The sequence below is a fragment of the Peromyscus maniculatus genome, chromosome 1 (genome assembly GCF_049852395.1).
Source record: "Peromyscus maniculatus bairdii isolate BWxNUB_F1_BW_parent chromosome 1, HU_Pman_BW_mat_3.1, whole genome shotgun sequence".
NCBI classification, from domain to species: domain Eukaryota; kingdom Metazoa; phylum Chordata; class Mammalia; order Rodentia; family Cricetidae; genus Peromyscus; species Peromyscus maniculatus.
The window spans coordinates 205,465,485-205,476,841 of NC_134852.1; positions in this window are offsets into that span (position 1 = coordinate 205,465,485).

The window sequence follows — 11,357 nt, forward strand, 5'->3', positions numbered from 1 at the left end:
TAGCAGAGAATGATCTCGAATTTCTGATTTGATTGCCTCCACTGTTATGGGATTACAGATATGTGCCAACATGCATCCTTTATCTAGTTCTGGGGATGGAAGCAGATGCTTCATGTATGCTAGGCAAACAATCTACCAGCTGAACTACATCTACAGCTCCATATTTTATTGTTTCTTAAGATTACTCATGCATAAGTTACTCATGTCAGACACCTTCTAAAATACTTGCAGTAAAATGTTTTCTTAGGTAAAAGACTTACTACAGGACATAAGGTTTTCTATTGTTTGTGCCAATATTTTCTGAACTAATGCTGTAGATCAGGCTTGAATTAATTAATGTACAAGTCTCTTTCATATTCCCCAACTGACCAGAATGCTTTCAAGTCTCCCCATTGGCAGATACAGCATACATTCCCAAGGAAAACTGTTCCCTTCTGACCTGTCTTGATTGCCAATAAGTCCAAATATGTTTCAATTCACTGGAATCCAAAACAATATAGCTGATTGCTCCCCTATATCAGTGTAGTGAAGTATTTGACAGCTTTACCCCTGACAACAGGGATTCATAAAAGCTAGCTGATTACTCACATTTTTCATTAAAACATGGCAGGGACACTAGGACAGAAACATCATCCCTTCTGACAACTCGTCCAATTCAAGTTCACAACTGATAGATGACTAGCCGAGCTCCCGTACCTTTCCTCTACAGGACAGGATATCTGACGTCTTCAGAAGTTTCCCCCAGGAGAAAAACATACACAGCACATTCAAGGGAGAAAGACCCTAGGTCAAGATCAATCCTTTTCTTCTGCAGTACTCTACTTACATAACTATAAGCTGATGCTCATCTCTGTTGATGATCCTGGGGTCACCAGAAACAGGCAAACCTGGTCTAGTATAATGTACACTTTTAAACATTTTGAGAACCAATACCAATTGGTCTTCCAGTCACTACCCTGCATGATCCTCACCTGCAGGCATTCCTGGCCACTTTCTTATAAAACAGCTATTATGGCATGATAATCCTAAGGGTATTATAGTGGCAAGCTTACCTTAATAATAACCAAAAGCTCTCTAATTGAACTTAAAACCATCTCAACAAGAGGGAAAACATGCCTGGTATTGGAAACCTAGACAACTACCAAGAGCTAGTGAAGTCATAGTTCTTGGAGGAGAATCTACAACCACCACTTTACCAAATTAGCATGATCCCTAACTGCACTCTAAATGTTTGTACTTATACCCACAGATAAGTGTGATCCTTATTCCTCATCAAAGGACCTTCTCTTTGCAAGAGACAGAGATCATTACAGAAAACCACAACCAATCAAAACAGAGAATTGTAGAGCTCAGTCCTGATGGATACATCTACAAAACAACTCCCACACCTAAGGATCAGAGAGCATTGAGAAAGAGGGTGATGGAGGAGATTGTCAGGGACAGAGAATCAGGGAGTTTGCTGTCAATATCTCCTAGAAAGTTAGAAGCTACAACCTTAAAGGTCCATCAACAAGACTGTCTAAACATGACCTAAGGAAGGACATAATAGATGTATCAAAGTGAATGGTGAAAAGCCTATGAAACCTCAACCTCATACGACTACATGCAACTAAGAATGCTGAGGGTGAGAAAAATAATCTTCCCCAGGGAAGGGCACACTAATTGATTATCCAATACCAACTAGTCAGTTCTGAAAACATAAATATAAGTAACATTGTACAGACTGAGCAAATTATATTTAGGAACATATATGTATGCATATGTATGTAAATATGCATTTAACAATTAATGAAAAAAGAGGCCATGAATTAGAAAAAAAGCAAGGCTGTTTGCATGGAGAAAATGGAAGGGAGAAGTGATATAATTATATTATAAACTGAAAAACAAAATAAAAATACAAAAAAACCCCAGCTTTTTCTAGTTAGGGTTATCATTGCTGTGATCAAACACCATGACCAAAAGCAAATTAAGGAGGAAAAGGTTTATTTGGTTTATAGTTCCAAATTACTGTTCATCACTGAAGGATAATGTCAGGACAGAAACCCAAACAGGGCAAAAACCTGGAGGCAGGAGCTGATGCAGAGGCCACGGAGGATTCTGCTTACTGACTTGCTCCTCCTTGTGGCTTTCTCAGTTCTCTTTATTATAGAACCCAGGACAACTAGCCCAGGAGTGGGATCACCCATAATGGGATGGGCTCTCCCCAACTAATCACTAATTAAGAAAATGCCTACAGCCTAATATGATCTACTGGAGGCATTTTCTCATTTAAGGTTTCACCTTTCTGATGGCTCTAACTTGTGTTTAGTTGTCATAAAACTAACCAGCACACAGCTGTTCTGGTTTCCACAATAAGAGTTTCTTCCTCCACAGTAGTTAGCAAAGTGGGGCTCTTATAGCATGAATCTTAGAAGTTATTGTTAATAAAATCAAACCAGGGGCCAGTTGTTGGGGTGAAATGCTGGATGGTCAGAGAGACAGAACAAGCCATAGCTAACCTGACCTGGCCAACTTCTCAGCTGATCTTGTTTCCTCAGACTGGAAGCCTCTGTGTCTTCATATCCAAATGGCTCTCAGCTGAACTGTGCTGCTAGAAGCCTGAAAGCTTAACCAGCCAAAAGCTTAACCAGCCAAATGCTTCTAGTTTCTGGTCCTCACACCTTATATATCTTTCTGCTCTCTACCACCACTCCCTGGGATTAAAGGCTGGCTTTCTGGGATTAAAGGCGGGTGTCACTATGCTTGGCTGTTTCCAATGTGGCCTTGAACTCACAGAGATCCAGATAGATTTCTACCTCTGAAATGCTAGGATTAAAGGTGTGAGTGCCACCATTTTCTAGCCTTTGTATCTAGTGGCTGTTCTGTCTCTGACCCCAGATAAGTTTATTAGGGTGCACAATATTTTGGGGGAACACAATACCACCAGAGGCTCTCAAAAAACAATAAAGCTCCATCCCAGCCCTGAGATCCCTGCTGAACTTAGTTCTGTCTCAGCACAGTCCTATCTGGTGGACTGGGTATCATACAACATCTCTGACTTCTACTCTTTCATTATCACTTTTATCTTGTGTTTTCCTGTTTGCTATTCAATGCTTTACATAGGTTCCATGTGTTTGAATCTCAGAATGGGCTCTTTAACATTGATCTGAGTTGTGTATCTTTTAGCCTTCTCCCACCAGCCATAAGAACTAGCAAGGAGCCGGGCGGTGGTGGCGCACGCCTTTAATCCCAGCACTCGGGAGGCAGAGGCAGGCGGATCTCTGTGAGTTCGAGGCCAGCCTGGGCTACCAAGTGAGTTCCAGGAAAAAGCGAAAAGCTACACAGAGAAACCCTGTCTCGAAAAACCAAAAAAAAAAAAAAAAAAAAAAAAAAAAGAACTAGCAAGGCAACACTCCTATCTCATCCTTCCCTTTGCAGACAGAGCATGGTTAGCCTAGGTCTCTCTTTTCATTTTACACTCTCCTACACCCAGGTAAGACCCTCTGGGCACCACCTCAGCCTCAATTTCACGTCTTAATGCACATATTAGGAGACTGGAATTGCTACCATAGCAAGAGTGAAAGCCATTCCACACCACTTGCAGAAAAGATAGCCACATGGGGATTTCTCCAAGAGAGAGTGAACCTTCAGACAGCTTAGCTTCAGTTGTGTGTCTTGTCACTCATAGCAGGACTATTGATAACACCCTTCCCAAATTTGTCCTTGCTCTTGTGATTCTTTCAGCTCTGTCAAGAGTTGGGGGAACTCTTTCCAAAGAGAAGAGGTAAGCATCAACCCTTTATTGTAGGGCCCCAACAACAAACCGAAGTTTGATTCCACCAAAGTCCAACTTAAGAACCAATAATATTCTTGAGCTAACAGATACAGAGCACAGACACAGGGTTACTTACAATGATATATGTGATCCCAAAGCAGCCATACCATTGTAAATTCCACCCCAGTGTGGGTGATGACTACATAAATGGAGCAGCATAAATGGAGTCTGTCCTTCCGTTAGCTTTCTACAGTCATCAGTATACATTATGTGCTTGTGCAAAAATGTCTAAAAGGAAATTTAATTTAAAAAAATGTCTTTCCATGTCTCACTCTCAGGATTAGTCTTTGTGTGTGTGTGTGTGTGTGTGTGTGTGTGTGTGTCTGTGTTTATGTGTACATGCATTTGTGCTTTTTACACACACTCACCTACCTACATGAACACACACACACACACACACACACACACACACACACACACACTCTATCTAGCTATCACTTATTTTAATATGCCAGCAACTATGAAGCCCCTAGTTTTCCATTTTCTGTTTCCACTTCTAGCATATCCTGAGACTGGTTCCCACTGGGCAATTTCAATGTTGCTAAGCTAAGACTGGGGTTCCTTCACTTACTAACTATGTGGCTTTGGGCAATTACATTTCTGGCCTTATGACTTCCCAATTGTTCCTCACGTTCTATACCTTAATAAAATGTATATAATCAGTATCTTGATTATAGTGAAGATTAATTATAATACTTATATAAAGTGCTAGAGAATTACAGCCAAGTACATTATTATTACTGTAAGTACACTTGAAAATACAATCAAATCTTCCCTCTAGAAATCTCTTCAAAAAGAAAAGCTTCTAATTCTATGGGAATCAAGATAAAGCATTAACATAAGTGATCAAGCATCAAAATTTCTTCTTATCTTATTGGAACAAAGACTTAAACTCTCAAAAAATAATGTAAAGATGAATCACACATAAAATAGGACCCAGCACACCAAATCCATTTGATTAGATTCAGGCGAGGAGGTATTACTTTCACTGTGGACATAAACAAAGAGAAGGATAAGGTCTTACAATTATATTTGACTTTAATCCTGAAATTTAGAAAACTTTCCATTCAACAAGTTCTTCTAAGTGCACAAGACTCTGTAAAAGATGAGACGATTTATAAACACAGGGTCACTAGAAAAAACAATTTGAAATCCAGAGAAATAACCAAAACAAAGCATCCTTAAATATACTAGTATTTGCATTCCATTATTAGCTTGAAAGAAAGTCACTGCTATCAGGATACCACAAGTAATTCATTTAATCATCATACATGCCAGTTGCCTCATCTGTTGGTTACATAATATGAGGTTCAGTTTCTTTATCTGTGTCAGTCAAATGAAAAACATTTGCTCTTGTAGGACTCAAAGTCAGTGCTCAATACTTGGTAGACATAAGTGGCAAGTGGTGAGGTGCAGCAGATGCAATAGTGATGTATCTTATTGTCTGTTTGAGTCTAACTAAGTTATTTAACTCAGTTAACCTATGCATCAGTTTTCACATTTGTAAAATAGAGGCAAAAAGATTATCTCATAAGGTGATTAACAATAATAAAATAGGTAGGGTGTGTAAGACAGCTAAGGCCCTCAAGTGCATGGTGACTATTTTTATCTTTACCACAGCAAAAAACTCATCTTCCCTTACCAATGAATACCAGCCAGGTACTACATTCTCTACAACAAAAATTTTATTATGTTATAAAAAGTTATAAATTAAAGTTACAGCTATTACCAAGAAGAAAATTTTCACTTTGAAAAGTCATGGTGACCCTATAAACTAGTTCCAGTGTTATGTGAATTCATTGGCTTCCAATCCAAGATTCTGCCTTAGGAGCTGAATCTCTAACTCTTTCTGGTATTCTACATAGAAACTGAAGCAATCGTACAAAACTCTCAGAATGAAAAGAGTATGTGGTAAGGGTATCTTATGAATTTGCTGAAGTAGTCATTTTAGCAGATATTTTTATTCAGATAAAAGTAACATAAATAATTAATGCCTTGCTGCAATTATATTTGATGACAAAATCAATGACTAGGCAGATCGTAATGTGTGATTTTTGTGTAAACAAGTTATGTAAACATGTAAGCTGACCGACTGTGATAACCACACTCCCAAATACTATAGCACTCCATTTTCTCTGAGTCATCCCTGTCTCCTGGTTGCAGTTGAACAGGCTGCCATCAAAATGATGAAATTTATTTCTCCTCTCATTGTACCACAGCAGCCAGTTTTATATAAAATTAGGTAGTGGCTTCCACTCTCTAAGAGGTGCAAAATCCACCATGGTCCCGCTTATGTGGAAGACACATTAACAGTAAGAGAATGACTCACATAGTAATGAAACCAGATGTCAGCCCTATTAAAGGCTTTTTGGGGAACCTAGGATGCAATTTAGGTGAATAATTCTGAATGGTTTGCTGATGGCCTCTATGCCAGAGGAACTGGCTATGAGAAGATGCGAGTCTGACCCCTTTGTCCAGTTTTCTGTGGCTTGCTGTTTCATGTCCTAAAATATAAAATGAGCATTAAAAAAACAAAAATCCAAATGGTGATTTGAGATATGTGTGGCTTCTCTTAAAATATTTTTCATTTCACAGATAGTTTGGCACTAGAAGATAATAGTCTAAGGCACAGGACAAGGAATCAGGGTTAGTACAGATTTACCCCTTCTGTTTGTCACCATAACGCCCACTGTCTGGGTCTTACTCTAATTGTACTCAAATTAATTTATACTCAAGTCATTCCCCCTGTGGGAAACATTTATTTCATATCAGTCCTGGAAGCTTTGATGCAGAAACACATCATGTCCTCTTCGGTGTCTGTATTTGATAACTTCAGCTTCCATTGATGACAACTTAACTCTATGTTTTTCAGGTGTGACTTGATACAATTAGACATACCAACCAATGCTAGTTGACTAAGTTTCTGAGAACTCAACATCAGCGTTCTAGTTCTGAATCTTCATTTCACCACTGACTAGCTATACAACTTCATTCACTAGTGAGAACTTCTCACTCTGGATCACAAGCCTGGTCTGGAAACATAGAGTAATATCAAGGATTTTCTCAGACAGTGGTATATTTGGAAAGTAGATTATACAGTAGTATGGTTGGGGAGAGGGACATTGCAAAAATAATGAGAAGATACTAATTATGATTCATAACAGGAAGTAAAAATACAGTTGGACTTGATAGTTCAAAGATTTGGTGGTGTCATACTTTTATAATCATACCACTTGGGAAATAGAGACATTAGGGTCAGAAGTTCAAGGTCATCCTCTGCTATATACCAAGTTCTAGGCTACTCTGGGCTGAATGATAGCCTGTCTCAAAAAAAATTAGAGAAAAGGAAGTACTAAGGGACTGAGAAGACAGGATATTTTACAAGCAATGGCTACATGTTTTCTTACTTTTTAAAACACATTTGAATTGAAATGGCATTATATAACTTTCCCCTCTTTTTCTCCTCCAGCCCCTCCCAGCGACATTCCCTCAAACCACTTCTATGCACCCACTCTCAAGATAATGGCCTCTTTTCCTTTGATTATTTATGCTCTGTGTGTGTGCACAAATACACAGAACACAAACTACTGAATTCATTTTTAGTATGTATATTTTTTCAAGGCTGACCACTCTGCATTGGTCAATCAGTAAGGGACTCATCCCTGGGAAAGGCTAATTCTCCTCCCAGTTGCCAATTGCTGCCTGTAGTTCTTTGTCTGGGGTCCAGTTCTCCCTTCCACATTGACATTTCCCTTGATATTGTTGTTGTTGTGGTCTTGTTTATACAGCTGTTTCTAGAAGAGACTGCTTCACAGCAGACTTCATGGTATTCTGGCTCTTCCTATTTTTCTACTCCATCTTTTTCAATGTTCCCTCAGTCATAGATGCAGGAGCTGTGAGACAGATGTATCTGTTGGGCCTGATCTCTCTCTCTCTCTCTCTCTCTCTCTCTCTCTCTCTCTCTCTCTCTCTCTCTCTCATATTTTTCTATGTCATTTGATTGAGAATGGTTTTTTTTTCATACAATATATTCTGATTACAGTTTCCTTTCCCATTCAGTTCCATGCCCTTACTGTCTCTCATTAAAATATGAACAACCATATCCTAGTCCACAGCTCTGGCAGCAGCCTCTACCCTACCAGAGGCCAGGCCAGAGCCCTGAACCCCAGGTAAGACTGCCCTCCACTCTGCATACACCCCCCAGCATAACCCCAATTGCCCATCCTCTCCTTCTCACCATATCCCAACCCACAGCTCTGTAGAAGCCTGCTACCCTGTCAGAGGCTAGGTGAGCTCCCTGAAAACTAGCTGAAGCCCCTTGCCTCACCATAGGCCAGGCCAGCTGTCTGACAACCAAGTAAACCAACTGCCCCCTCCACACCCTTGCTTGCCCAGCAGAACTCCAAATGCTCCTCCTCTCCTCATCACTATACCCTGGCCCACACCTCTGGCAGAAGCCTTCTATCCCATCAAAGTTCAAGCCAGCTACCTGAAAACCAGGTAAGCCAGCACCCCAACCTACTCCTGCCCTGCCTCCACCTGCCCAGCATAATCACAACCACACTTTCTCACCTTGTTACATATCCCAGCCCACAACTCTGGCTACAGCCTCCTACACCAATAGAGGCCAAATCAGAATCCTGAACCCCAGAGACCAGGCCAGCTCCCTGAAAACTAGGCAGAAACTCCTATTCCACCATAAGCCAGACCACCATCCTGAACCCCAGAGGACAACCGGCCAGACTGGAGACTAGTCATAACAATAGAACTCCAGCCTCCAAGTTGGGCTGCAATCCCCTGTTGGACCAGAGGCCATCAGAAGTCCAGTCCTTAATTCAGGTAGTGACCCTCTACTCAATCACAGGTCTTCCAGGCAGAAGAACAAAGAGGAGACAGAAACCAAGAAAAAAAAAAAAAACACCCATCCAACAAAGAAAAAACCAAAAATCAGAACCTAGATCTATAATCACTCCAAATCCAGCTGCCTAAATATCAGTATAAGAACACAATCAATGGCCAGGGCAATATGTCACCACCAGTTCCTAGCTATCCCTCTATAGAAAATCCTGAATATTCTAACACAAGAATATTCCTGAAACACAAGAAAACTACCTTAAAACCAACTTTATGAAGATGATAGAGGTTCTTAAAAAGGAAATAATAAATCTCTTAAAGAAATCAAGGAAAAGATAATCAAAAAATGGAGAAAATCAACAAATCCTTAAAGAATGCCAAGAAAGCCAAGAAAAAAAAATAAACAAGCAGGTGAAGGAAACTATTCAAGACCAGAAAATGGAAATGGAAGCAATAAAAATAACACAAACATAAGGAACCCTGGAAATGGAAAATCTAGGTAAGCAAACAGAAAGTACAGATCCAAGTATCACTGACAGAATGTGAACAATGGAACAGAGAATCTCAGGTATTTAAGATATGATAGAAGAAATAGATTTATTAGTCAAAGAAAATGTTAAATTTATAAAATTCCTAACATAAAGCATCCAGGAAATTTGTGACACTATGAAAGACCAACCTAAAAATAACAGGAATAAAAGAAGATTCCTAACTCCAAGGCCCAGAAAATATATTCAACAAAATCATAGAATATTTGCCTGACCTAATGAAAAAGATGTCTATAAAGGTAAAAGAAACGTATGGAATACCAGATAGATAGGACCAAAAAGACAGTCCCCATGTCACATAATAATAAAAACACTAAACATACCTAGCAAAGAAGGAATATTAAAAGCTGCAAAGAAAAAGAGCCATGCAACAAATGAAGACAGACCTATTAGAATTACACCTGCCTTCTCAGTGGAGACTCTAAAAGTAGAAGGGCCTGAATAAATATCTTGTAGAGCCTAAGAGACCATGGATGTCAACCACGACTACTATGCCCAACAAAATTTTCAATTACCATAAATGGAGAAAAAAAGATATCAAAATGACAGTGGCCTCATAAAATGAATTTGGCAAATTTCCTTCCGTTTCTGTTTTGTGGAATAATTTGAGAAGTGTTGGTATTGGTTCTGGGTTCTTCTTTAAAAGTTTGGTAGAATTCTGTCATAAAACCATCTGACCCTGGGCCTTTTTTGGGGGGGGGGCATGGGAGACTAATTTTACTAAAGCTTGATATGCCATGCTTGGTTGATATCCATGGGAAGCCTGCCCTTTTTTTAATGGAAATGGAGGGGGAGAAGAAAGTGGTGGCAGAGGAGAGGTAGAGAGGAGGGACTAGGAGGAGAGGAGGGAGGGAAAACTGTGGTCAGATGTAAAAATAATATAATAATAATAAATAAAATCATTTTTGAAAGAATATTGACAGGCATATAAACAATAATAAAACACATTTACAATAAGGTAAAACTGCTGTGGGACTTCTTTCCATATACTGTGAATATGTGTTGCTATGACTGGTTAATAAAGAAGCTGCTCTGGCCTATGGTGAGTCAGGTTATAGTGAGGCAGGAAATCCAGGAGAAAGATGGGAAGAGGAAGGGTGGAGTGAGGAGTCGCCAGCCAGACACAGAGGAAGCACGATGGCAAGGCAGAACTAAGAAAAGGTAACAAGCCACATGGTTCAACACAGATAAGAATTATGGGTTAATTTAAGTGTAAGAACTAATCAATAATAAGCCTGAGCTAATGGCTGAGCAGTTATAAATAATAGTAAGCCTCTGATCAATTATTTTATAAGCAGTTGTGGGTCTGTGAAACCTTCTGGCTACATAAAACAAAAAGAAACAAATCAGAATACAAACAAACAGAGAAGAGCCAAAGAAAGAGAACAAGAAACACATATATGCAGCACAGAGACTCACACATTCCTAGAAACAGGATTCCCATAAAAATGCAAAACCAGAAGCTAGAAAATACAAACTAATATACTAGAAAGTGTACGAGAGAGATGAGAGAGAGAGAGAGAATATCCTGATAAAACATTATGTGACAAAGAATCCCCAAGATGCCATTGACTTCATTTTGTCTTGGTCATCTGGTGTGGGATGTTCTGTATGTCCTGTGGGAGCCTGTTCTTGGGTTTCTCGTGGCTTTACTCAGCAGGTCCACATAGAGGATGATTAGGATCATGGGCCTGAGTGCAGATGTCTGAGATGGTCTGCACTTGGCTGTGCTAGGGGATGGTCTGTATGGCAAATGTGTTGCTATGATTGGTCAATAAAGAAAACCTGATTGGCCATGGCTAGGCAGGAAGTATAGGTGAGACTAACAGAGAGGAGAAATAAAAGAACAGGAAGGCAGAAGGAGTCACTGCCTGCAGCAGCCGCCAGGACAAGGAAGATGTAAAGTACCAGTAAGCCACGAGCCATGTGGCAAGGTATAGATTTATAGAAATAGATTAATTTAAGCTATAAGAACAGTTAGCAAGAAGCCTGTCACGGCCATACAGTTTGAAGCAATATAAGTCTCTGTGTTTACTTGGTTGGGTCTGAGCGGCTGTGAGACTGGCAGGAGACAAAGATTTGTCCTGACTGTGGGCAAGGCAGGAAAACTCTAGCTACAGTCATCTAAGGCTGAACATGAA